At 41.9% G+C, this 21,656-nt stretch overlaps 1 protein-coding gene across 1 annotated transcript in view; it reads left to right on the top strand.

Annotated features, from left to right (window-relative positions):
• The first annotated feature begins 9,819 nt into the window (after positions 1 to 9,819).
• Positions 9,820 to 21,656, top strand: part of JAK1 (Janus kinase 1) — a 127,802-nt gene continuing 115,965 nt past the window's right edge. The window contains exon 1 of the mRNA XM_006934801.4: positions 9,820 to 10,043. The gene's annotated coding sequence lies outside the window, so the exon portion shown is untranslated. The remainder of the gene's footprint in view (positions 10,044 to 21,656) is intronic.

Genomic DNA, 21,656 nt, shown 5'->3' with positions numbered 1-21,656 from the left:
TGTTTCCTCGGTTTGTTGCAGAGCTCACTGAGCATTTGGGTCCCACGCTTTCTGGTTCGTTGGCTTTCCAGTCTCTATTCTTGGTTGTCAGAATAGCATTTCTTCATAGTGTTTTCATTATTAATGCAGCATACTAAGTCCTTGGGGTGGAATAAACCTCATTATTAGAGCTAGTAAGTCAGGCCAAGGCAATCTGATATTCTTATAAAATCGAATAGATTTTGAAGTAAAGAATCCTTGAGCTCACTACCTTCCAAGGGGGCCATCATCTCATTTATCCTACCTATATATAACATCATATATATACACCCTGTAAGTGGACACTTCTGCGTGGACATTCATTATAACAGTTTTATTGATTCTGTTGTACTGCTGTTAATTACATGAACCACAAAAACCTTCAGTTAAATTAAGCCATAATAAATAAGATTAATAACTCTGCTCTGTATATTGAGTGTTTTTACAAGAAACAATGTTCATCTTTTCAGAAATTACTACATTGACGCCTCGTAAAATAATTATATTAGATATGTGGACTTTTTTTTTTTAGTAAAAAAGCTTTTGCGTGTCTTCTAATAACTAATGGTGTGAACTACGATTAATTATCCTCATGATAACCCTATGAAGTGGACATTATGATCTTCCTCACTTACAGGCGAAGAAAATCAAAGCTTATGGAAATTTGGTATCTTGCCCAAGATTCCACAGTAGGGGAGGCCGAGACTGAATGCGATAAGATATATGTACTTAGCACAGTGCTGGGCAGATAGTGTGTTGAATAAACGCAATTGGAAAAGTCAGCATGAAGTGAAAATCAGTGAAAAGGAAGACAAAAGCTGTTTTGAAGGTGGTACATAAAGTATATATTAAAAGTTCCTGTATATAAGAATGCCTGGATGGCTCAGTTGGTTAAGCGTCCGATTTTGGCTCTGGTCACGATCTCACAGTTCGTGAATTTGAGCCCCGTGTTGGGCTCTGTGCTGACAGCTCAGAGCCTGGATCCTGTTTCAAGTTTTGTCTCCCTGTCTCTCTGCCCTTCACCTGCTTGTGCTCTGTCTCTCTCTCTCAAAAATAAATAAATATTTAAAAATAAAAAAAAAGAAGTTCCTGTATATAAAACATGTATGACTAAAATTTGATTCTGAGCTTCCTAACAATCAGCAGGACAAATACAATCAGTTATATGAGTGGTAAGTAACCTTGCCCAAGAGAAGTATAAATATCTGGAGCTCAGACCTAAAGGCCTTTTTTTTTTCAATATATGAAGTTTATTGTCCAATTGGTTTCCATACAACACCCAGTGCTCATCCCAAAAGGTGCCCTCCTCAATACCCATCACCCACCCTCCCCTCCCTCCCTCCCACCCCCCATCAACCCTCAGTTCTCAGTTTTTAAGAGTCTCTTATGCTTTGGCTCTCTCCCACTCTAACCTCTTTTTTTTTTCCTTCCCCTCCCCCATGGGTTTCTGTTAAGTTTCTCAGGATCCATACTAGAGTGAAACCATATGGTATCTGTCTTTCTCTGTATGGCTTATTTCACTTAGCATAACACTCTCCAGTTCCATCCATGTTGCTACAAAGGGTAAGGGCCTTTTTTTCTTTTTTTTCAATGTTTATTTATTTTTGGGACAGAGAGAGACAGAGCATGAACAGGGGAGGGGCAGAGAGAGAGGGAGACACAGAATCAGAAACAGGCTCCAGGCTCCGAGCCTTCAGCCCAGAGCCCGACGCGGGGCTCGAACTCACGGACCGCGAGATCGTGACCTGGCTGAAGTCGGACGCTTAACCGACTGCGCCACCCAGGCGCCCCAAGGGCCTTTTTTTTCAAGACACAGCATTTAACCTCCTAGCGAGAACCTTGGAGGATGAGGCAAACTCACCGTGGAATAGATGGGATGGCTGTTAGAAGCCTGGAAAAAGTACCAGCCAAACCTGAGTGAGGTGGAGATGCCTGAGTTGCCCTGGCAGAAGGCAGAAGAAGGATTAAGAACTTGAGGGAAAGGGCATGCTAGAGTGTAAAGGCCAGAGGCCCACGAGAGGATTGTTTCATGGGAGACCCAAAGGATACACCATTCACCAAGACGATTAAGAATGTACTGCAGAGAGGTGCCGGTGTCACTAAGAAGTCACTTCTGAAGACCTGGGCTTAAGGTAGGAGAATAGTCCCAGAGCTGGGCTCTTTAATGGCCATGGGCATAATGGGGCTCCCTCTAAGAAATAGGAGTCCCAGAGCTGGGCTCCTTAATGGCCATGGGCATAATGGGGCTCCCTCTAAGAAATAGAGACCAATTGGAAGCATTTACCTATCAGAAGCCATGAGGCCACAATACCATAATAACCAGTAGAGTCAGAGGGCCAGCCAAGGGTACGGTCTGCAGGAATTACAGAGAGGGTAAACAGCTCATAGTGTCCCAAGGGACAAATGTGTAGAGAACAAAATTACTACATAAAATCTAAAAAAGAGAGGGCCTATGATCACGTGGTCCTGTGGTCATATATACCACATATGGCACCACATAAAGCAGCAGACCTTGTAGAGTGCTGGCAGGCCTTGCAAAGGCACATCTGAAGTGACAGATCAGAAACAACCCTCTGAGAGACTGGGTTGTCTTCCTGTAGGATATGCTTTAAATCAGAGACCTCTGTATGACAGTGTGTCCACACCTAGAAGAATGAATGGATCCAGGAACCAAGGAATCAGAGTAGGAGTGGTGCCATTTACCATCACTCCTAATGACTCACTGGGGAACTTTGTCCACATTCTGGTCTCTTCAAGTGTTAGGGGTCTTGGACCCTAAACATGGTGTACTCTTGTCAGGGGATGTAACAAGAGTCCCATGGAATTATGAATCATAGCTGTCACCAGGGCCCTTTGGATTCCTCGTCTCCAGGGACCAGCAGGGGAAAAGAGTCACCATCATGGCAGGGAGAATCCATCCTCATCAGTAGGAGGAAGTAGAGTTCCTTTTACACATGTAGCTAGGGAAGAACGTGTGTGGTGCCCAGGAGAACACAAGGTCCTGGCACTCTGTTTCTCCACTGGAACTGTGATTGGAAGTGGATAGCACTCCTGGCCTGAGGAGGGTGTGACTGCAAAGGGCTCAGCCCTCTTGAGGGTGAGATTTGGGTCATGTCACCAGGTAAGCCACCAGGACCTGCCAAAGTAATAGTTAAGAATGAGGGGAATTTAGAATAGAACAGAAAACAAACAAACAAACGGAATGGACAGAAGAGGGAGAGGATGTGAACCAGCTGTGGCTCTGAGACCAACGGCAGTGACCTGGCCATAGTTTGCCTCATTAACCCCCCTTTTCTAAATTTCCCTGCAGACAGACAGATCCACAGACCTGTGGAGGTCCTGCTCCCTGAACCTGCTATAGAAGTTGGCCTGAGCAGTGCAGTGGGTAGAATGTAGCCTTTATGAAAGTGCACTGCCCAGATCTCCTCCTATGGGCGGCATGACTGACCAAGAGTTCTAGCTTTTCCCCTATGCATCCATTGCTATGTTTGTGTAGGGACTAGGCTTCCCATGCCAATGACTGAGCATGTCAAGCATACTAAGTCAGGCTAGTTCCAGTGAACAATGGCCACTTTGGCTTGAAGACTCCCAAGTGGCTTACCCAAGGTTTTCTTGGAAATGCGTTCTTTCTATCCCAACTTCCCTTTCCTCCTCTTTTCTTCCACAGATAACGGAGCTGCATCATGGTCTGGAGTTGAGTCTTCCCTCGCCTTCTTTTGCTTCCTCCTCAGTAAATCTCTTGCTTATCTAATCCTGTCTTACTTGCTTCTTTCTTCTTTTAAGTGTTTACTTTGGAGAGAGAGAGAGAGAGAGAGAGAGAGAGAGAGAGAGAGAGAGAACATGAGCAGGGGAGGGGCAGAGAGAGAGAGAGAGACAGAGAGAGAATCCCAACCGGGCTCCATGCTGTTAGCGCATAGCCTGACATGGAGCTTGACCTCACAAACTGTGAGATCATGACCTGAGCTGAAATCAAGAGTTGGACACTTAATCCACTGAGCCACCCAGGTGCCCCCTTACTTGCTTCTTGAAGGACCTAAACTAATGTGTGCTCTCCAGTTAATGACTGGCTAATTTAGTACAGTCCGTACACCTTAATGGAGTTAAACCGTGAGTTTGTATATACCTGCTTACTTAGTCTTCATAAACATTTACTGAGGTAAATGGGCTGGGTAGTATTATTCAGATTTTACATTTGAGGAAACTGAGTATTAATTTAGGAACTTTCCTGGGGTACCCAGCTAGTAAGTGGCAGGGCTGAGCTGAAATTCAAACTTAGATCTATCTCACTCCAAAGTCACCTTTGCTACTCAGCCATTGGACAGTTGGGCTAAGGGCAGAGTTGATAGCTTAAGAGAATCGAAGTTTCTAAGGAAGATGAACCTCATGTTTTAACAGGAGCGAGCTGAGGTAGTTCTCCAAATCAGGACCAAGGTATATCTCCAGCAATAATTTTAGGGTAGCACTAATGCTGTTATCGAATACATGATAGAAGCATCAATGTTCTGGAAAGTAATCCCTCAAAAATTTCAGCCTGGAAAGGTTTTAAGGTGGGTGCTCACAATCATACATATATGATTCACTGGCTTTTATCTTTTTTCTTTCTCTAAATTATACTTTTAAAACAAATATCTGCTGAACTTTTATGGCATGCATGATTCCTCCCAGGCAAAAATTACATACATTCCTTTTCCTTCCCCATTACATTTAATCAGGCTCTTTTTTCTTACTTTCAGTGTGTCATTATTAGTATTATTTTTTTTTTAGTGTTTATCTTATTATTTATTTTGAGAGAGACAGAGAGAACATGTGCAGGGGAGGGGCAGAGAGAGAAGGAAAGAATCCCAAGTGCCTGAGTATTATTGATGGCCTACTGTTTTCATGGTACTAAGAAATGAGAAAGGATCTCTTTCCTGTAAGTGTAATAATTTCCCCACTTTAGAAGGAGACTAATTCAATGGATTAGAGACCATATAGGAAAAGAATTGTCCAGTTACCATCTTAGTTTAGAGGGAAAAGACCTAACATTTTATTTTAGTTTTTCTCTCTTTCTTTTTTTTTTTTTTTTTGGAGGGTGGGATGAAGGAAAGGGAGAGATTATTAAATAAAAGCCATTTATTGAATAATATAGTTTCAATATAAATAACAAAAAGTTTCAGACACTTTGGAGCATCCATTGAAAATTCAGGTGGATTAAATATTGGATATTTAAAGCATTGAGCTGTATAAAACCTAGAGTAATATAGAAAAAACATTTGAGTCATCCTCCCTCATTCTGTCTCTTAAATCTTTTTTCCTCCTTAGCATATATCACTATCTGACATTATTCTAATTACTTACTCATTTACTTGTTTTTAACTATCCTCACCAACTAGGAACCTTCTCTGTCTTGTTTCACTGCTGTATTCACAGTGCAGAATAGTGACAGGCACATAATTTGGTATTCAAGAAATATTTGTTGTATTCGTTTGTCTAACCTAGGGAAAGAGGATGGTTTCCTAGAGAATCACGGATGACAGCATAATGCAAACAAACAACCCACAGTAATCAATATACTTCACTATAAGAAAATGGAAAATTTTTACAAGCATATTTTTTTAGAGTAAATAGTATGCTGGAAAAATACATATCAAAAGTAGGACAGAAACGTATTGCTATCTTTATTAGAGATATCATTATTACAAATTGCTAGAAGATACTATGATCCCTGTAGATATCAGGTAAAGAATAAAAACAGAATTTCTCCTGCCTACTCCATAGACACACATTGATAAACTAAAAGAAAAATGAAAAATAGAAACTAGTGAGAAAGCACATGGAAAATTATTAATCTCTTTAATAATCATGGAGATTCATGGGTACCTGGGTGGCTCAGTCAGTTAAGTGTCTGACTTTGGCTCAGGTCATGATCTCGTGGTCTCTGAGTTCGAGCCCCATGTGGGGCTCTGTGCTGACAGCTCAGCCTGGAGCCTGCTTTGGATTCTGTGTCTCCCTCTCTCTCTGCCCCTCACCCGCTCATGCTCTGTTTCCTTCTCTTTCAAAAAATGAATGAACATTAAGAAAAAAAAAGCAAAAAAAAATCATGGAAATTCACAATTAAAAGTAAAAAAAAATTAAACATTAAAGATGTAAATATTTATTTACTTATTTTATTTTATTTTATTTTATTTTATTTTAAAGTAAGCTCTGCACGCAATATGGGGCTCAAATTCACAACCCTGAGATTAAGAGTTGTATGCTTTACTGACTGAGCCAGCCAGGCACCCCAAAGATGTAAATCATTTTAAAATGATAATGTTCATTCTTGCAGAACTTGACATTATGTATGTTTTTTAGGACAGTGTAAATTTTTGGAAACTTCCTGGAAAGTGACTTGCCAATATGAATCTATGATCAGGAGTCTAAAAATATGCAGTCCATTTAACTCAATAATTCCATTTCTGTGAATCTCTCCTAATGGCCTAAATAGTATATATTTAATTATTATTTAAGTTATTTGCATGAGGAAATCTATTAGTTATGAAGACTTCAGTAGTAACAGAAAAATGCTCATATATTGAAATAAATTTAAGGAACAATTTATGAAATTACATGCACACCGTGATTATACTTACATTAAAAATATGGCTAGTGAAAAAAATAACTGGAAGAAAATATGGTAAGCATATTTATATTAGGGCTGCAAAATTGCAGAGATTTTATCTGTCTTCTCTAATTTCCAAGTTTTTGTAATTGAATTTCATCATCTGTACAATGGCATTTTAGTTTTGTTTAGTACAACCTTTTAAAGGCAAACCTTATTGTTTGAATCTATTTTCCCATTGTAATCTAATCTTTTCCAGAGACATAAACTGATGAGCAAACACTCTTAATGAAGATTTACGTGTGAAACCCATGTGTATGATTGCTGATTGGATGGAGTGGTTTTTTTTGAGAATTTCCCAGTAAGAGGGTTAGTTCGATTTAGATGAATGTTTGTAGTGGGCTTGCAGATTTCATGCCACATGTTACCTATTAGAAGGGGATGTGTGTAGTCCTCCTTCTATACTGTTCTCTGCTTCATATGTTCCTTATAGGGTAACTGTACAATTTTTTTTTCTATTTTCAAACATAAGATTGAATTCCTCATCCAATTTAGTTGGTGTTCTTGGTCAACCTGTCAACTAATTTGGAAAATTTGGGAGTCACGTGCCGTTCTTCCTTTTGCCTCAGCACCCACCTCTAATCAGTCACCGCACAGTCTATTATATCTCCTCAGGCTTTTGACACTTTCATGCTTATGCCTCCTTAGTCTACTGCTTTAATATTGTTCTTATCACTGGTAGTTTGCAGCTCTACAATGCTGTGGAGATTAATCTTGTCCTCCAATCCATCATCTACCTTATCTTCACATTAGTGGTTCTCAATAGGGGTGGTTTTTGTCCCCCAGGGAACATTTGGAAATGTCTGAAGACATTTTTGGTTGTCATAACTGGACGAGGAGATGGGTGGGGGGGGGGGGGTGGAGGGCATGGAGGAGAAGCGAGGGGGATTGCTACTGGCATCTAGTGGTTAGAGGACAGAGATGCTGCTGAAATTCCTGCAATACACAGGACAGCACCACATAACAAAGAATATTCTAGCCCCAAATGTCAATAGTGCTGAGGCTGAGAAACCCTGCCTTAGGGTGATTCTTGTAAAATGTAAACCTGCTTAAATACCTAAAGAACACACTATGTTTTTCAGGCAAGATTTTTGCATGACTCTTATCTTATTCCCCAGCCACACAAGCATATATGTATTACTGTCTGAATATGCCACGATCCCTCTGGGGCTCCTGTGATTTATCTGCTGCTTATAGCATCTTCTTCCTGACTTCTTCAGGCTAGGTTGGGTAATTCTCCTCTATGACCAGTTTTAGAAGAGCACGAATCACACTGAACGGTCACCCGTCAGTTATCCACTCCAGTGTGAGAACCAGAGGTCAGGAGCTGGGTGTTTTCCCCCAGAATCCTCAGCACTTAGTGCAATGCCCAGTATGGGGAAATACACTCAGCCAAGGCCCTCTCTTCTTATTCCATGTCATGAGTCTTTCATAGCAGTCAGATTCATTCTTGAGTACAATGGGGTCATTGCTGCTGTCCTGACTGGCCTTTATCTTTACTTTTCGCCTTCCCTGAAATGTGGCTCTTTCATATTTCTGTCTCCATTCATTCACTCCCACCTGTTCTTTAAGGCCCAGCTCAATAAAAATGATTTACCGAGCCCACCACTGTGCCAGACCTGCATTATCTTCTTTATAAAATGTTTATATATTTTGGGGGGGGGGCTCAGTGAGAGAGGGAGACACAGAATCCAAAGCAGGCTCCAAGATCTGAGTTGTCAGCACAGAGCCCGATCTGGGGCTTGAACCTGCAAACTGTGAAATCATAACCTGAACCGAAGTCAGATGCTTAACCTACTGAGGAACCCAGGCACCCTGGGGCTGCATTATCTTAGTTCACCTTCAGCATAATCCCTGTAAGGAAGGTATATCCTAATTTAACAGGTGAGGAATGTGATGTGAACAGCCCTGAGTTGCAGGTGAGGCAATACATGCACACAAACACCCACAAATGGAGACAGCTGGGGCCACGACCCTCCCTGCTTGCTTCTCCTGTCCTCTCTGTTAACTCTTCTATCTCCTTCCAGAAGGCAGTTTGGAGATCTTTTAGTCTGCCCCTCAACTTTTATGAGTAACCTGTGACTTGTTTAGGGTATCACAGGTGGCTAATGGTGGGAGCCAGACCTAAAATCTAGAACTCTAGAATCAAGTGCTCTTTTCACTCACCAGGAACCACACTGGCACTTCTTGCTCAGTATGAGGTAAGTCTTAGTAGTCCCCCAAGTTATCAGGAACCCTCCAGCAGGATTAGCTGGGCAGGTGGGGCAGTCTTAGTCCACAGTGACTGAGCTGCAGAAGCCTGACTTCATGCCTAGGAGGATTTTCCCGGGGAAGGCACTGGATTGTTTCAAGCTTGGGAGTGGAACAGATTTGAAATTTTAAAAGCTCACTGTAGAAAATTAAATAGAGACTGTAGTCTCTTCTATTCTCTAACTGTTGGAACAGAGAAGTGAAAGGACTAGAGATTACTTGGAAGTAAAATTGTCAGGATCTGACTGTAGACTGCCTACGGGATATGAATCCTGGCTGTAGTGTGACTTTAAGATACATAAACCTCAATTTGTTTTCTCATAGCTAAAACGAGGATAATACCTACTTTGAGAGATTATTAGTAAAAAATGAAAAGTGCTGAATACATGAATATATTAGGTATCAACAAATGTTTTTTTTTTTTTTTTTTAATTTAAAAGAGCTCTTTAAATAGGGCACGGGTTGGATCTGAAGTACCTTGTCTATGTCAAATAAAATTTGTTCTTAAGTTCCTGCTAGTCAGGTGCTCTACAGCTTATCTCTTATTCTGTCGCGACGAGGGGCAGAGGACTGTGATCAAAGCATCGCGGTGCAGGAGCACATCAAACTTGGGAGGTGTCAACCTATGGCCAAAACCTCACAACAATTTTACTTTTTGCCCTCTCAGACCTCTCCTCCCTAGACTGGTGTTTCTAGAAGACGCGGTGTAAAGAAGCGAGTGAGGAGGGGGTGGGGAAGCATGAACGACGCGGAGTGGGAACCGGACGGGAACACTAGTGGCGCTGGTTCTTGCGCGGTAGCTGAGCCCACCACTGGTCTGCAGCCTCCGCCCCCTGTTTCTTAGGCTGTAGCTCGTGACGTCACGAGGAGGCGGGACCGACTTCGGCCTGGGAGGCGGAGCCAGCGGCGGGGCGGGGCGGGAGCGTCGCGAGGGCAGGCCGCGGCGGCCGCGGAGTAGCTAGCAGCCGCTTCCAGAGCTGGCCTGCGCCCCAGCCCTGATTTCCCATCCCGCGCCCCCTCCTCAGCCCCGGGCGCGCGCTCGCCGGGGCCCTGCGGGGCTGGCCGCTGAGCTAGCAGGCCGCCGGACCTGCGCAGCGACCCGGAGCACCCTCCGGCCCAGGCGCACACGGAAGTGGTGAGTGTCACGGAGGGGAGGTGGAGAAGCCTGTGGCGGCCGCCGACGGCCGGGCGAGGGGCGCGGAGCCGGGCGCCGGCGGCCGACGCGGCCGCTGCTCTCTGTTCTCGGGAGTCGCGCACCCCCGGCCACTCAGCAAGCGGGGCGGTGGACCGGGGGCCCGGGCGGGCTGGGGGCTTGTGGGTGCGGGCGAGGAAGCGGGGGATTTCCAGCCAAGCGGAGTCTGCTGGCGGCGGGGAGGTTGGGGGGCGGGAGCCCCACGCCAGGATGGGGGGATGGTTAAGGCTCGCCGCCCCCTCCCCCAGAGCACACACCAAATTTTCATAAACAAGTCTGGAACGCGCTGACATCCTGTTTATACCACCCTGAGATACAGGCGCGGGCTTGAGGTCTGACGTTCCTCGCTCTTGCACCGAGAACTTGACCGCCAGCGCTCTGGCATAATTGCTGTTGGGGTAGGGGCGGGAGGAGGTTTTCTCTGGCCTCAGGACGGAGGCCGAGGGTCTTCGCCCTTGTCCTCCTTTGCCATCTCAGCGAGGGAAAGTTTGTGAGATTTGGGGGCATGTCTGGGACAAGGAGGGGGCATCTGTGGACTCAGGAAACGCCCCCTCCCCCTTTAGGGTCTTTTGGGACCGTGGCCTAGCAGCCAGCGAGGAGGGGGAAAGACACATCTTGGGCGAGAGGGCCTGGGAAGAGGAACAGTGAGAGAGAGCCACTGGGGGAAGTGCGAATCCTTCTGTAATGGGACTGAATAACTGAAACTAGGGCTGGTCTCTGGCCTCCTGTCTTACTCCTCAGACCCCATCCGCGCGTGGTCGCCAAGCATCAAAGGGAGATGTCGCTTTAGCAGGACTGGTAAACACCCCTCTCAAGTCACATCCCAAGGTTCTAGGGATGTGGGCTCCTTGGATGTGTGTTCATCACGGAACTTCTTTAGGGAGAATAGATAAAAGGTGTGATTATTGGCAGGTGTTCACATTTTTAAAACATTGTGTATCCTCTGAATTCCTGTGTGTCCGTTGGGGAGAGGAGCGAGCCGCTTCTCTGATACGTGGCTGTGAGCCGTCGGTCTTTAAGCCCAGGGTAAATACACGCTATTAACCTTTCTTTTCTTTCTTCCTTTTCTTTCTTTCAGAGTCAGAGTTTTTCTTTCAGTGGCAGGAGTTCACAGCGGTATAAAATTGTCATTGCTTCTTTCAGGGAGGAATGCATTAAAAACCCTGGACAGTTAAGTGTTAAGTGAGGAGTAGAATGCAGAAACAATTAGATTTGACTGTGGAGTCTTTGTTGGCAATTTTTAAAGGAAAGGATCATGGGCATATACACGGTGCAAAAAAATTTTTCAGATGAGCATTTTATATTGATTAAATCCTTGTTCTTCCTTTTCCAAAACCCCATTTTGTGCTGTTTCTCGCTTTTGCTTTTGGTGGCTCTGTTTTCTAAGACCAGGGAGTCGTTCTCACTGAAGGATCAATGTGTTCTTTTTTGTACTTTGTGGTGAAGGTTAATGGAGACCATAAGGGTACCAGACACTTGGGGTACAATATGCTGTGTATTATGGAGAAAATGTCTCCTGTATATATAGATCCAGATCACATTTAAAGTACATCATACCTGAGTGATTGTGGACATTATGAATAGGAATAATCACCACCTTAATAATTCTACTTATCATATTAACTGAGCACTTTCACTGTATCTTGATTTCTCTAAATAGCTACAAAAATGCATTTTTAAATCCAGAGATTGCAGTGTGATATTCTGCGTTGAATAAAAGCCAGTTTAGTTTCCCCATTCCATGATATACTAATTGCAGTTATTAGGAAATGATGATGGAGGGTAAATAAATTGTACATATATAGATAAAATAATTCACTTTCCAAAATATAACATATAACTACTTGCAAACTGCTATAATTTAAGCAGTCTTAGTGTCCGTTTAATACTGTACTTGTGACTATCTTTCTGGTCATTTGGTATCCACCCTTAGTACAGATTAAGATGAATTATGTTGCAAAATTTTTTCAATTCAGGAATTTGCTAAGAAGCTGCTAAAAATAAGGAATTTTGAGGGTGGAGTTGCTTTTGCAGGAATAGGGATTTGGATGAAATGGCATGAAGAAACTTAAATTGAGTGCTTTTAAATCAGATTGTTAGGTCTACCAGTTTAGATTCTGGGTTCACAAACACTAGTGGTTTCAACTGCAGACCACAAATTCTAGTAATGTTTTAAGGTTATCACTCAATTTCTTCTGAAAAGCTTTAGGTCATACATATATTTGGACAGAAACCCAACTGAAGCAAGTATTGAGAGTGTGTGTAGGTTTATATTCACTTTTCTAGAGGGAACACTAGTGTATAACTGTGTTAATAAGGTTCATTAGCAAAGACCAAGATCTGTGTTTTCTAACTCCTCTGTTAAGTGTTTTTCCCCCTAAACCCATGTGTATCATTTTATATTTTTTATTACGTGTGTCCTTGTTGTGTTCTATGAGGTAATTTATGCTTTTCAGAAAATTTATCATCTGAGATGTAACTATTCGTACAAGGACATTTTTCTTGTTCGTTTCCACATTTAAAGTTTTTTTTAAGTGAATGGGGAATTGGTTAATTAACTCAGTGTCCCCGAACAAGCAGCATCTGATGCTTTGTGATTTCTTGTGGCTTAGTGGTATATGGAGCCTTGTCATAAAGTAGAGATGCCAAAAAGAACCTCTCAGATACTTTTAGACCAGTATTTCTCAGCTGGGTATGATTTTGTGCCTGAAGGGATGTTTGCATTTTCCAGAGACATTTTTGGTTATTACAACTTCGGGGGTGGTATGGGAGGGGGCAGTGTTGTTGGCATCTAATGGAAAGAGGTCAAGGATGTTCCTAAACATCCTATAATGCATGAGGCAGCCCCACAGAACAAAGAATTATCTGGCTCAAAATGTCAGTAGCGCTGGGGTTGAGAAATTCTCTTTCGAAATGCCAGGTAGGAAACAAGAAGATGTGGGCTTCTGTCTTGGCAAATAGCTTCCCTTCAGTTCCCAATTTTCCTCATCTGTAGAATGGAAGTAAAAGTGTTCACCATTTCAAAAAGTTGTTGGGGGAAAATCAGTTAAATAATGCATGGAAACTATGAAGTGCCACACAAATATAATTGTTAGGAAGACATTTAAAAAAAATTTCTTTTAACATTTATTTATTTTTGAGACAGAGAGAGAGCATGAACAGGGGAGGCTCAGAGAAAGAGGGAGACACAGAATCTGAAACAGGCTCCAGGAGCTGAGCTGTCAGCACAGAGCCCGACGTGGGGCCCGAACCCACGAACCGTGAGATCATGACCTGAGCCAAAGTCGGACGCTTAACCGACTGAGCCACCCAGGAGCCCCAAGACATGATTTTTTAAATTGTTTAGATATATTAGTAGTTGACGAGCAAAGAGGTTAAGGTTATGGAGTGAAAAGATTGGATGGTTTGGTATTATTGAATTGTTACTAATTTTGGGGGGAAAAGGATTTATTTAATGTAGTTTTCTTATAACATAAACTTCAAAGCTCTATAATTTCTTTAAACCTAAGGATTATTTTTTCATCATAGCAAGAGGGAACACTCATTGTAGAATGATTAGAAAATTGAGGAAAGTGGAGGAGAATAGTCATCCATGGTCTACTCCCTTTCCCGTTTAAAGACCATTGAGTTCTTATCAATTTCTGGAAGAGTCCTTAAAATTGGAAGAAGAGCTAACGATGAGAAAAGGGGGAGCAGTGAAGGTGCTATTGACCAGAGAAGGTACTATTTGTTTCTAAGCCCTTCATTTTCTCTTTTTTGGTAATTACCACGTACAGGTAAAATGCATCATAGGAGACATTAGAAAAATTGGTTCATTGTTTTCATGCTTTGTGGGCTAACCTCCAAGCCATGTTCTCACTCGGCATGTTGTTTCCTCTCTGCTTCTTGCTCTCCCCTGTACTCAGCTAGGTGTGCCACTATTGCTTCCTGTCTCGAAAACCCAGCGGTAACGTGGGGTTTTAAGCAGCTGCCATGTTGAAATGACTGGGTTTCAGGGGCAGGAAGCTACTTGCTATGAGTATTCTTCCCTCTGAAGTGCACCAGGTTTTTTGGTATTTTGGGGCAACAAGCAAGCATAAAACATGAAGTTCATTTCCATGATATATTTACTTCTAAGATTTTATGATCTGTGAGTCTTAGCAGCTGGCAGCGGGTACACATTTTTCCTTGGTGCTCTGTGAATAAATTGCCCAGTCTGGAGGCGAGACTTGCATTAGAAGAAAAACGAAAATTTCTTTAAGTCTGCTCTAGCCAGAAGACAGAGCTGGTCTTTGTTGGGATATTTTTAATCTGTGGTAACTGAATTTATTTAACAGTAATATTCACACAACACTTTGTTCATTCCTTTATTCATTCAGTAAATACTTGTTGAGCCTGTGCTATGAATCTCAGGGAGTGAATAAACAGAAAAAAGCATGCAAAAATCCTTGCCTTACAGACTTTACAGTCTAGTGGAAGAAACTTGGAGTTGTTCATTCAGGGTTTCTCAGTTGTAGATTTTACACATGCAAAAAAGTAAATCCTTTTTTGTAAATGTAGCCGGGCTGCTTGTTTTGATCTGAGCTGTGACAGTGTGGGCAACTTAAGCTTGTCTCCTTATCAGTAAAAAGAAGTAAAGACGGTACCTACCTCTAAGCTTGTTGGGAGAATTGAATGACTATGCCTGAAGAGTTTGGAATGGTGCCAGGCACAAGGTATAAGCTAAACATTTGTGTTTTTATTTTTTTATTGGTGCGTGCTTTGGGTTAAAAACAAAGTGAAGAGCTTAAATCGTGTCCAGAATGCTTTAAGATGGTAGGGAGGGGCGCTTGGGTAGCTCAGTCATTTAAGCTTCCGACTCTTGGTTTCAGCTCAGGTCATGATCTCATGGTTCATGGGTGCAAGCCCTGTATTGGGCTTGGTGCTGACATTACAGAGCCTGCTTGGGATTCTCGCTCTCGCTCCCTCCCTCTCCCCCCCCCCCCCCCCCCCCCGCCCCTCTCTACTTTCTCTCAAAATAAATAAACTTTAAAAAAAAAAGATGGCAGGGAAGTGTGACCCATTAAATACAAAACAGAGTGGCTAATACATTCTATATTAGAAAGGCTTCGATTAGAAACGGATAAACCAAAAAAGTTTAGGCACTTAAAGTATGCAGTTTCTGAAATCTAGAGGAATTTGTTATGTAGACAGCACCAAAGATGATAACACATTAGGTGTTGTATTTTTAAGGAAAAATGAGAAACAAAGGTGCCTTTAATTTAACTTTAAAGGTCATGCAAAGTATATAATTTGGTAGGAATGTATTAGACTTTCTGGGCAAGTCAATATAAAGGTACGGTGTTGCTCTTACTGATTCAGTTTACTTAGGAAGTGGCAGAAACATAGGCATACCCTTTTGTAAAATGGTGTTTTCAGAGTTGTGTGCAAGTTAAAAATCTTACAAGTCAGATGATGTGTTAGGGAATTTTGCTCTTTAAGCAATTATAAGAGTTTAAAGGAACTCTGAAGTATATATTCAGTTTCTCCTGAATTTTGTCTTACCAGTTTCTATTTCAGATATGTGCTTTCCAGAAGCAAGGTTTACCCAAAATACAAATTGCACAAGAAAGTTAGCCCTTCCTCCTAATCATATTTTAAATATACCTTTAGTTCCTTCTCAGTACTGTTTATATTGCATTTATATTCTCAAGAATAACAGTTGCCACGTGGTTGGAGAAGAGCTCTTGACATTTTCATCCCACGTTCTTTGATAACAACGGTGTTAGTTGTATCTTTTCCTTGTCTTCTGGTAAAATTCTCTGATTTAACTTTGTGGGGGGGCAGCTCAAATGGTGAACAGGTTGGCCTGTAGGTATTTAAAAAATAAATTTAGGTTGATTATTTTCAGGTGCATTGGGTAACTCAGGCAAGTTTGTATATTTAAAGTAGAAATAGGTAAGAACATTTTGTAATTAACACAGCTCTTGTTTTTAATGGTGATTTAAAGGGCTTACGGCTATTAGAACTGACAACAGTTCATTCAATTAAGCACAATTATATCTGCAGACTTATTTGCAGTTAATTTGCTCAAGCTGTAGCAAGGCTGTAATTTTAGCAGTTTTTTTCAATAAGTAGAATTTAAAATCTTTATCGTAAAAGAAAAGACAAAAAAAAAAAGGAGAAAACAATCTGCCAAATGTATATTTTCCCAGTAAAAAATTTTGTTATTGAACAAGATTGTACACAGGGAGGCAGACACTACCCCCCCACCCCCCACCCCGCCCCTTTAAAGCCATTGTGTAAAACTAGGTAAGTCTGCTAATCACCGTATATGAGTTTTCTAATTGGAAAAATCATTTCGTGTATTGTGGCATCTCCAAAGAATCCCATCTTTATACCTGTTTAGAATGACCATTCATGCATGTTGGTTAGAGACTGCTGGATGACCCTGAATATAAATTATAAGCCCACTTGATGTGGATTTAGGAAGTGGGCTGCTAGAGATGTACAAACTGGCTGATATAGAAATGCTTTCAGGTTTTCATGTTTATTCCTTTATTTAACTATTATCTGTAAATGTATTATTATGTGAGAGCAAGATAGGCCTGATTTCTGCCCTCAGGAAGCTTCCTTGCTAAGGGAAAACACAATAATTCAACAATTCTACAACCTGTGTTACAACTATGCGAAGTACCAGTACTAGATTGCTGTAGAGGTTGAAGGCAGTAAGAAGAGGGGGTCTCTATGGTATATTTTTAAATTTTTAAATATTGAAATTTGAAGGGTGAAAGAGCCAGGCTAAGAGGATGAGGAGGTTTTTCCAGCTAAAGGAGACAGCATGTGCAAAGGACCTGAGGTGGAACCAACACTGCAGCTGGAGCAGAGGGGACAAAGATGCAGGCTGGTAAGGTTGGCAGGAACCTGATCAAGCAGGGTGCTTCTGGGCCATATTACCTTGGCCTTGTAACATAGCAGGGGAAATTGAAGGCTTTAAAACAGGGCATCAGGTGACATGATGGGACTTGAATCCTGTGTGAAAAAAAGAAAGAAGGATTCCCCGATTGCTACCACCTCTGGGAACATCTCTCTTCTCTCTCTGCCCTCTCTGCCCTCTCTGCCAAATGCCTTGAAAGCCTTCATTTCCTTTCACTCAATCATGCTTTAATTCTTTGCAATCTGACTGCCACCTCCACACTCTTGAGACTTCTTCTTTGAGGTCACTGGTGACCTTCTTGCTGTCACATTTTGACACCTTTCTTCTGCTCTTGTTATCTAAAACATTTGATGCTGTTAACCCCTTCCTGAAAGCTGTCCCACAGCTCCACTGCTGTCTGGCTTCTGAAGCACAGTACCTCTCTCCTTCCTTTCTTTGTCTTTGCTCTCTTCTCTTTGGTGTCTTCTCCTCTTCTCATCTCTCCCTTTCCCCCAGTGAAGACTTTTCCCCAAGCTTCTGTGAATGGCAAGTCTTTTGTTACTGCAGCTGTGTGGATGGCTTGCTTTCACCTGAGTTCCAGTTGTTGAGCACCCCTAAGTGCTATTCAAGGCACTGGGGATGCTCTAGGCAACAAGAGGAAAGGCCTCTCCTTAAAGAGCCACACTCCAAGATGTTAAATGTATCCATAAATAAACAAGATAATGTCAGGTGGTGATAAATGCAATAAAGAAAATAAGATAATGAGTAGAGAATGCTTAAGTGGGTGGGAGAGGGACTTCCCCCTGGGAAGTGACATTTGAGTTCAGGCCTGAGTAATAAGTGGGACCCGGGCCATGCCAGGATCTAGAGGAACATCCAGGCGGGGGGAACAGCAGAGGCCTAGGCCCCATTAGGAATGGTCTTTCCATTTCATGCTGTGCTCTCCTATCTGGATGTCTTACTGACACCTCTTTATTTGACTGCTTCAAACTTGGTATCTCTCTTTCTGGTCCCGCCTTACCAATGGATGATTTCTCTGTTCCTCGTAATACCGTCTCTGTCTGCTACCCTCAAAACCTTAGACTAGTGGCCAGAAAACTTTTTCTGTGAAGGAAAAGGCAGTAGATATTTTTAGCTTTGAGGACCATGCTGCTTTTGTCACAGCTACACAATTCTGTTGTAGAACTGAAGCAAATATAGACAGTATATAAACCAATGAGTGTGGCTGTGTTCCAATAAAATTTTATGTATGGACCCTGAAATTTGAATTTTCACTTGTCACAAAATGTTTTTTCCCAACCACTGAAAAATGTAAAATTTATACAGTTTCTTAGCTGTCCAGAACAAGTGGCAGGCGGGATTTGGTGCGTGGGCCAAAGTTTGCTGCCCTTAGTGCTCCCTTCCAGTATTTGCACCTTTCACTGCTCAGTGGTCCCTGCCTTGAGCTAACTTTCTTCTGCCTGGTGATCCCAGCAATCTCTAATGTAGCCTCCCTGCCTGCAGCCCTTTCCCTCCAGTTTGTCCTCCACACAGATATTGAATAATCTTCTTGCAGCTGGATTCAGGTCATAGAATTTCCCTGACCACAAGCCTTCGGAAGCCCCTACTGCGTACAGAAAATAGTCTAAACTCCACCTTGCTGTGGCATTCAAGGCTTCTTATGATAAGACCTCAACTTTTCAGCTTCTCCAATTTCTCTTCCTCTGCACTGTGCCAAAATAGATTATTTACTGTATTGCATTCAGCCTTAAACATTTCTTCTGTTTTTCCGCAGTCTTCTTTTTTTAAAATTGTTTTATTTATTTGTTTATTTACTTATTCATAGTGTGCATGCGTGGATTGGGGGAAGGAGCAGAGAGAGAGAGAGAGAGAGAGAGAGAGAGAGGAGAGAGACAATCCCAAGCAGGCTCCACACTGTCAGTGCAGAGCCCAACACGGGGCTCCATCTCACAAACCCATGAGACCGTGACCTGAGCTGAAATGAAGAGTTGGGGACAATCAACCGACTGAGCTACCCAGGTGCCCCTGCAGTCTTCTTTTTTAATGTACTTTGCCTATGCCTTCTGCTCTCTCTGTCTGCCACATTTCTTTCACGGCCCCTTCAAATGTCCCTACTCCCTCCCCCTCATCCCAGACAAGAAGTTTGTATACATGTAGCACTTCAGTGGTGTGCAATCCTTTTTTCGAGGGCATCGTGTTCTGCCTTGTGCCTCAGTTCTTTTGTAGACTGGCTTCTACTGTACAGTCTCAAGGTCTTGGAGGCCAGGAACAGTCTCATTCACTGTAATATGGCCTTTCACAGTAGGCACGTGGGTGTTTATTGAATAAATGCTAAGTCCTGTGTAGATATATACAATATGTAGATGTTGTAAATGAGAATGTTTTGCTGATGGGAATTTGGTCAGATTAAATCCTTGAGTCTTATATAAAGAGGTACAGTTTTGTGAAAGATTAGGTGTTTTGGAAGACATTAGTTGTATTCTTGGTCCTGTCAATATTGAGCTTAGATAAATACATTCAGGCAAATTACTGATGTTCCTCTTTAGGAATTGTTGTTTCCTTTTTTAAAGAAAAGAATGCTCTTTAATTCATAATGTTTCCTTGCCTGAAAGCTCAGGGCCGAGTTATTTGCTTGTTTTAGCTTGCTATCTTTTTTCTGACAATAATCTCCTTGCCTCAGTCTCCCATCAGATCACTTGTCACATATGTTAAGTCCTTCCTTTAATGAGTGGTTCTGTCGTATGTGGCTTTTATCTTCATGTAGATAGCCTCAACGTCTTTTTTTGGCGATAGGATTATAAATAATAAATAGTAGCTCCTTAGTGTAACCATCCTGAAGTGACACCAAGATGGTAGAAGAGAAGTAACTGAGAAGAAACAGACAAAAAGGCTCTGGGGCAATATGGGAAACATGATGTGGGTTTGGTGGAAAATGAGAAAACGACTTTATAAGTGTCTTGTAATCTTTTGATTAACATGTGTTTGGGGCATGTTGTCTCCCAGGTTTGTGGGTGTGTAGCATATCTTTATCGATAGGAAGGAGAGGATGAAACTCAAGATTAGTGAACTTTTATGCCTGCTGTTGTATGTGCTTTGTATTTGGTATTTAATCTTTTCATAGAGAGTTGGATCTTAACAGCAGCATTTTCCAGATGGAGCAAACAAAGCTAATAAATAGCAGACCCAAAATTCAGATTTGAAGCCCTCTGGCATTAAAACAGATAAACACCCTTTCTATTCTTTCTACTCTGTCCCCAGCTTTACTGAGATATAATTGGAAAACACTTCTCTTAGAAGAACGCTTTGTACTGTCTGGTCACTTGTCTCTTTGTTTTGTGTGTATGTTTTGTTTTGTTTTTTTTGTTTTTGCTGTTTTGGCATTTAAACCAATGGAACTTGTTTCTGTCCCATTTTATAGCTTAATGCTTCTGAAGCAGTTTTTGCCTCTCCAAAAAGTGCCTCTCCGCACCTGTATTGTGTTTGGTATTGTTAGATGCTAAGTAATAAAGAGGATCTGAGAGGATTTTACCGTGAGGGGATGGGGGTGAAATAGGCAACTGGGTTCATTTAGCTGTCCTAAACAGAGTTTTCAGTACTTTCGTGTGAAATCTTTTTGACAGTGTAAATCAAACTTGATTTACTGTTATTTTTTATTACCTGATTATTATATAGTATGTTCCGTGTTTACAGGTTTGGATCTAGATGTGTTGTGAAAAGCAGGCTGGACTTGGAACCAGCAAGAACTGGGTCTGAGGCTGTCCTCTGCCACAGCTAGGTCTGTGACTTTGGGTTCATAATTGACCCTCAGTTTTTCTCAGCTGTAAAATGGATTTACTAGTGCCTATCACAAAGGTAGTTTTGTGAAGGTTAAATGAGGTAGAACATATGAAATAACTTCAGATGGCACCTGGGATTCAGCAGCATTTAATAAATGTTAGTTTCCCACTCCAGATACTGAAAATTGCCAGGGAATGTGTAAATGATTGTAATGTTTGCATGTTTATAAATGGGAACTTGATCGATAGATCATACTCAAGTTATGAACTTGTGACGCAGGAAACCTCCTAATGCAAATGGCTGGGTTCCCACTGCTACAAAAACATCAGTATAACATAGTGGCTCAGACTTCCAAATCTGGAACTAGAGTCTGTGGGTTTGAATTCTGCTTTATTTTACTAGCTTTTTGATCCTGGGCAAGTTACTCAAACTCTTTGTGTCTTGGTTTCCTCCTGTGTAAAATGGGAATAATGATAGCACCTAGTTTTTAGGTTGTAAGGATTACATGAGCATATGCATGAGCATGTGTGTGTACGTGTACCAATACTCCATAAGGGTTTGTCACTACTATTTACTATCACTCCTGTCTTTTCCTCATTGTGTAGACAGACCATAAATCACTGGAAATTCCTTGTAATTCCCTGCCATGTCTTCTCTTATCAGGGGAATCCTCTGTGCATTATAGATCTGTCTTTTCCCTCTATCTTCAGTCCCTTTTTAGCTACTTCATTTTAACTGAGGCTGTCGTTTTCTCATATGCTCTCCACGGTGCTCTTCCTTGTACATTTCTTGTCCAGATGCTTAAAAAAAAAGGCTTTGTTTTATGTGGAAACTGAACATTTTCTAATAATGAATGATAAACCCAGCTATGTGTTAAGGATACTTTTATGCCAGGGAAGATGAAA

Source organism: Felis catus, chromosome C1 (genome assembly GCF_018350175.1).
Source record: "Felis catus isolate Fca126 chromosome C1, F.catus_Fca126_mat1.0, whole genome shotgun sequence".
Taxonomy (NCBI): domain Eukaryota; kingdom Metazoa; phylum Chordata; class Mammalia; order Carnivora; family Felidae; genus Felis; species Felis catus.
The sequence above is the reverse complement of the archived record's forward strand: the minus strand, read 5'-3'. Positions and strand labels throughout refer to the sequence as shown.